The 6708-nt window shown below is 42.1% G+C and overlaps 1 protein-coding gene across 2 annotated transcripts in view; it reads right to left on the reverse strand.

Annotated features, from left to right (window-relative positions):
- The window catches only part of LOC113531605 (solute carrier family 22 member 7-like), a 32365-nt gene that overhangs the window by 5998 nt on the left and 19659 nt on the right, over positions 1-6708 (reverse strand). The window lies entirely within an intron of this gene.

The following is a 6708-nucleotide window of genomic DNA, read 5'->3' on the forward strand; positions in this document are numbered from 1 at the left end:
TAAATGAAGCTAGTCCTCCCGGGTAAGTTACATACATCAGCCCCGTCTAACTGGCAGAGGAGGAGGCGTCGCAGTCATTTATAATGATAATCTAGCCGTCACACAAAAACCTAGTCATAAATTCAACGCATTAATTGTTGGTGACTTTAATATTCATTTTGATAATCCAGAAGACCCTCTGAGAACAGCAGTTGTGTCCATTCTAGATTCTGTAGGGGTTAATCAGAATGTAATAGGACCCACCCATAGTGGTGGTCACACTCTTGATTTAATACTAACATTCAGATTAAATATAGAAAATATAGTCTCATGTCCACAGTCTGAAGCTATCTCAGATCATTACCTCATCTCAGTTAAAATGTGTCTTAATCATAATATATGCACCTTGCCATGGCACCATGTCAAATGTACGTTCACGTCAACAACTGCACAGAGTTTTATCAGTAATCTCCCAGATTTATCAACCATGATTGGATCACCATCTGATCCCGAAGAACTTGACCAGGCAACTGAATGTTTAGAATCAACGTTCTGCAACTCGCTAGATAAGGTAGCTCCACTTAAAAGAAAAATAATTAGGGAGAAAAAGCTAGCACTCTGGTATAGCGATCACACACGAACTTTAAAACAGACCACTCGAAAACTAGAACATAAATGGCGTCAAACTAAATCAGTAGTATTTCAAACAGCATGAAAGGAGAGCCTCCTGAGCTATAAGAAAGCTCTTAGTGCTGCTAGATCAATGTATCTCTCCACCCTAATTGAAGATAACAGAAATAATCCTAGATTCTTATTTAATACTGTAGCAAAATTAACTAGAAATAAGACCACAATAGAAACACGTACACAATCATTATATAGCAGCGATGACTTCATGAATTTTTTCAATGGTAAAATTGAAAATATCAGGCTAGAAATTCAGACTATTAATTTAAAACCAGACAGTTTTATAACTAACCCTGTAGATGATAATATGATAATATCAGATCAACAACTACAACGTTTTACTCCCCTTGAAGAGACTGAACTAATTTCACTAATTTCATCATCAAAATCATTAACCTGTATGCTAGATTCTTTACTTACTTATTTCCTCAAACAGATAATTCCTGAAACAATCAAACCTCTTTTAAAGATAATCAATTCTTCCCTTAGCATTGGCTATGTACCTAAATCTTTTAAATTAGCAGTTATCAAGCCCTTTATTAAAAAACCTGACCTTGACCCCTGTCAGCTGTCTAACTATAGACCAATATCAAACCTCCCCTTTATCTACGAGATCCTAGAAAAGGTTGTAGCACAGCAGCTATGCTCATACTTACATAGGAATAACATTCATGAAATGTATCAGTCAGGATTTAGGCCTCATCATAGCACAGAGACAGCGCTGGTTAAAGTGGTAAATGACTCAGGGTTGTGTCTCCTTGCTGGTGCTGCTTGACCTTAGTGCAGCTTTTGATACCATTGATCATGCTATTCTCCTCGATAGACTAGAAAATGTAGTAGGCATTAAGGGAACAGCCCTTTCCTGGCTCAGGTCTTATTTGACTGATCGTTATCACTTTGTAAACGTAAATGGTGACTTCTCTTCTCATACTAAGGTAAAGTTTGGTGTCCCGCATGGTTCTGTTTTAGGCCCACTGCTGTTTTCTCTATATATGCTACCTCTGGGTAAAATTATCTGTAAACATGGTATTAGCTTCCACTGTTATGCTGATGACACACAGTTGTATGTTTCAGCAAAGCCAGATGACAGACACCAGCTTAATAAAGTTCAGGAATGTGTAAAGGACATTAGAAACTGGATGCTTATTAACTTTCTCTTACTTAATTCTGACAAGACAGAAGTACTTGTACTAGGACCACATGCAGCTAGAAGTAAGCTTTCTGATTACATAATAACTCTGTATGGCCTTTCTGTTTCATCATGTGCAGCAGTAAAAGACCTTGGTGTGATTATCGACTCTAGTCTTTCTTTTGAAGCTCATGTAGATAATATCACTAGGATCGCTTTCTTTCATCTCAGAAATATTGCTAAAATAAGAAATATATTGTCACTACACGATGCAGAAAAATTAGTTCATGCTTTTGTTACCTCTAGGTTGGATTATTGTAATGCCTTACTGTCTGGATGTTCCAGTAGAAGCATAAACAAGCTCCAGTTAGTCCAGAATGCAGCAGCAAGAGTCCTTACTAGAACCAGAAGATATGACCACATCACCCCTATCTTATCCACACTGCATTGGCTCCCAATCAAATTTTGTATTGATTATAAAATACTACTATTGACCTATAAAGCACTGAATTGTCTCGTGCCTCAGTACCTGGTCTTTTATGATCCGTCACGCCTACTCAGATCAAAAGGTGCAGGCTATTTGTTGGTACCTCGAATAGTGCGTGCTACAGCTGGGGGTAGAGCTTTCTCCTACAAAGCCCCACAGTTATGGAACAGCCTTCCACTTAGTGTTCGGGGCTCAGACACAGTCTCAGTGTTTAAGTCCAGGCTGAAAACATATTTGTTTAGTCAAGCCTTTAGTGAATAGTTTTTTCTTAGGTAAAGGAGCAGGTCTGGAGGGTTCACAGGCATAGAGTGTTGTGGTGAACTGGGATGTTTGGATGCTGTCGCCCCCCCACTCTCACACGTTCACTCAGGTTTGTCGACGATGGAGTGGCTGCTGCTTTATGTCCCAGGACTCCCTCATGTCTGTGTTAGCTTCTGGCTCTCCCTTTTAGTTATGCTGTCATAGCTAGTCCTGCCAGAGTCCCTGCTTGCACTCTGCACGCAAAGTACATTGTCATTAACCATTAGAGGACAAAAGCTTAACTAACAATCTCTCTGTCTCTCTCCATCTCTCTCTCTCTCCCTCTCTCTCTGTCGAGCTACACATGCTACTTCTGAGATGCCAGTGATGCCAGTGATCCTGACCCCTTCTGCTCCTCCTCGCTGCCTGACCCATCCTGATGCCCTACTTCTGGTTTTAGTTCTCATCGGTTGAGTTTGATCGCTGCTGCTGGGGCCCCATATGGACGACCTGAAGAACTGTTTGGATTGCTGGGAATGGTGTCACCTGGGGGCTGTGGAGATGGCTTGGGGATCACATATGGGGAGCTGTAATGTAATGGCTTGGGACTGCGATTGCTGTAGTGGCTTTGGGACTACAGTTGCCATGAGCACCTTCGTACTCAGGACTCCATCAGTGGACAGTGGATAGATTTTAACCAACCAGACTTCTTGCAAAAACTGTGATGAATTTACTGGTTGCTCAATTGCACTATTTGTCCATATAGTACACAATAATAGAAGGGATTTATTTATAATTGCACTTTCTGTTGCACCCAGATGAGGATGAGTTCCCTTTTGAGCCTGGTTCCTGTCAAGGTTTCTTCCTCATATCATCTCGGAGAGTTTTTCCTTGCCACCTTTTGTGAATAAATTTATTTCTGTAAAGATGCTTTGTGACAATGTCCATTGTTAAAAGCGCTATATACAAATAAAACTGAATTGAACTGAATTGAATTAAAGGGTCAGTAATGGAGGAGTAAATGGTCAGTAATGAATGGGGTAAATGGTCAGTAATGGAGGGGTAAATAGTCAGTAATGGAGGGGTAAAGGGTCAGTAATGGAGGAGTAAATGGTCAGTAATGGAGGGGTAAATGGTCAGTAATGGAGAGGTAAAGGGTCAGTAATGGAGGGGTAAATGGCCAGTAATGGAGGGGTAAAGAGTCAGTAATGGAAGAGTAAATGGTCAGTAACAGAGGGGTAAATGGTCAGTAATGGAGGCGTAAATGGTCAGTAATGGAGGGGTAAATGGTCAGTAATGGAGGGGTAAATGGCCAGTAATGGAGGGGTAAAGAGTCAGTAATGGAGGGGTAAATGGTCAGTAATGGAGGAGTAAATGGCCAGTAATGGAGGAGTAGATGGTCAGTAATGAATAGGGTAAAGGGTCAGTAATGGAGGGGTAAATGGTCAGTAACGGAGGGATAAATGTCAGTAATGGAGGGGTAAAGGGTCAGTAATGGAGAGGTAAATGGTCAGTAATGGAGGAGTAAATGTCAGTAATGGAGGGGTAAATGGTCAGTAATGGAGGGGTAAATGGTCAGTAATGGAGGAGTAAATGGTCAGTAATGGAGGGGTAAAGAGTCAGTAATGGAGGGGTAAATGGTCAGTAATGGAGGAGTAAATGGTCAGTAATGGAGGGGTAAATGGTCAGTAATGGAGGGGTAAATGTCAGTAACGGAGGGGTGAATGGTCAGTAACGGAGGGGTAAATGGTCAGTAATGGAGGGGTAAATGTCAGTAATGGAGGGGTAAAGAGTCAGTAATGGAGGGGTAAATGGTCAGTAATGGAGGAGTAAATGTCAGTAATGGAGGGGTAAATGGTCAGTAATGGAGGGGTAAATGTCAGTAATGGAGGGGTAAATGGTCAGTAATGGAGGGGTAAAGAGTCAGTAATGGAGGAGTAAATGGTCAGTAATGGAGGGGTAAATGGTCAGTAATGAAGGGGTAAAGAGTCAGTAATGGAGGGGTAAATGTCAGTAATGAAGGGGTAAAGAGTCAGTAATGGAGGGGTAAATGTCAGTAATGGAGGGGTAAAGAGTCAGTAATGGAGGAGAAAATGGTCAGTAATGAATGGGGTAAATGGTCAGTAATGGAGGGGTAAATGGTCAGTAATGGAGGGGTAAAGGGTCAGTAATGGAGGAGTAAATGGTCAGTAATGGAGGAGTAAAGGGTCAGTAATGGAGGAGTAAATGGTCAGTAATGTAGGAGTAAATGGTCAGTAATGGAGAGGTAAAGGGTCAGTAATGAATGGGGTAAATGGTGAGTAATGAAGGGGTAAATGGTCAGTAATGAAGGGGTAAATGGTCAGTAATGGAGGGGTAAATGGTCAGTAATGGAGGGGTAAATGGTGAGTAATGGAGGGGTAAAGAGTCAGTAATGGAGGGGTAAATGGTGAGTAATGGAGGGGTAAAGAGTCAGTAATGGAGGGGTAAAGGGTCAGTAATGGAGGGGTAAAGAGTCAGTAATGGAGGAGTAAAGGGTCAGTAATGGAGGGGTAAAGAGTCAGTAATGGAGGGGTAAATGGTGAGTAATGGAGGAGTAAATGTCAGTAATGGAGGGGTAAATGGTCAGTAATGGAGGGGTAAAGAGTCAGTAATGGAGGAGTAAATGGTCAGTAATGAATGGGGTAAATGGTCAGTAATGGAGGGGTAAATAGTCAGTAATGGAGGGGTAAAGGGTCAGTAATGGAGGAGTAAATGGTCAGTAATGGAGGGGTAAATGGTCAGTAATGGAGAGGTAAAGGGTCAGTAATGGAGGGGTAAATGGCCAGTAATGGAGGGGTAAAGAGTCAGTAATGGAAGAGTAAATGGTCAGTAACAGAGGGGTAAATGGTCAGTAATGGAGGCGTAAATGGTCAGTAATGGAGGGGTAAATGGTCAGTAATGGAGGGGTAAATGGCCAGTAATGGAGGGGTAAAGAGTCAGTAATGGAGGGGTAAATGGTCAGTAATGGAGGAGTAAATGGCCAGTAATGGAGGAGTAGATGGTCAGTAATGAATAGGGTAAAGGGTCAGTAATGGAGGGGTAAATGGTCAGTAACGGAGGGATAAATGTCAGTAATGGAGGGGTAAAGGGTCAGTAATGGAGAGGTAAATGGTCAGTAATGGAGGAGTAAATGTCAGTAATGGAGGGGTAAATGGTCAGTAATGGAGGGGTAAATGGTCAGTAATGGAGGAGTAAATGGTCAGTAATGGAGGGGTAAAGAGTCAGTAATGGAGGGGTAAATGGTCAGTAATGGAGGAGTAAATGGTCAGTAATGGAGGGGTAAATGGTCAGTAATGGAGGGGTAAATGTCAGTAATGGAGGGGTAAATGGTCAGTAACGGAGGGGTAAATGGTCAGTAATGGAGGAGTAAATGGTCAGTAATGGAGGGGTAAATGGTCAGTAATGAAGGGGTAAAGAGTCAGTAATGGAGGGGTAAATGTCAGTAATGAAGGGGTAAAGAGTCAGTAATGGAGGGGTAAATGTCAGTAATGGAGGGGTAAAGAGTCAGTAATGGAGGAGTAAAGAGTCAGTAATGGAGGAGTAAATGGTCAGTAATGGAGGAGTAAAGAGTCAGTAATGGAGGGGTAAATGGTCAGTAATGGAGGGGGTAAATGGTCAGTAATGGAGGGGTAAACGGTCAGTAATGGAGGGGTAAATGGTCAGTAATGGAGGGGTAAAGAATCAGTAATGGAGGGGTAAAGAGTCAGTAATGGAGGAGTAAATGGTCAGTAATGGAGGGGTAAATGTCAGTAATGGAGGAGTAAATGTCAGTAATGGAGGGGTAAATGGTCAGTAATGGAGGGGTAAATGGTCAGTAATGGAGGAGTAAATGGTGAGTAATGGAGGGGTAAATGGTCAGTAATGGAGGGGTAAAGAGTCAGTAATGGAGGGGTAAATGGTCAGTAATGGAGGAGTAAATGGTCAGTAATGGAGGGGTAAATGGTCAGTAATGGAGGGGTAAATGTCAGTAATGGAGGGGTGAATGGTCAGTAACGGAGGGGTAAATGGTCAGTAATGGAGGGGTAAATGTCAGTAATGGAGGGGTAAAGAGTCAGTAATGGAGGGGTAAATGGTCAGTAATGGAGGAGTAAATGTCAGTAATGGAGGGGTAAATGGTCAGTAATGGAGGGGTAAATGTCAGTAATGGAGGGGTAAATGGTCAGTA

Source organism: Pangasianodon hypophthalmus, chromosome 10, assembly GCF_027358585.1.
Source record: "Pangasianodon hypophthalmus isolate fPanHyp1 chromosome 10, fPanHyp1.pri, whole genome shotgun sequence".
Lineage (NCBI taxonomy): Eukaryota > Metazoa > Chordata > Actinopteri > Siluriformes > Pangasiidae > Pangasianodon > Pangasianodon hypophthalmus.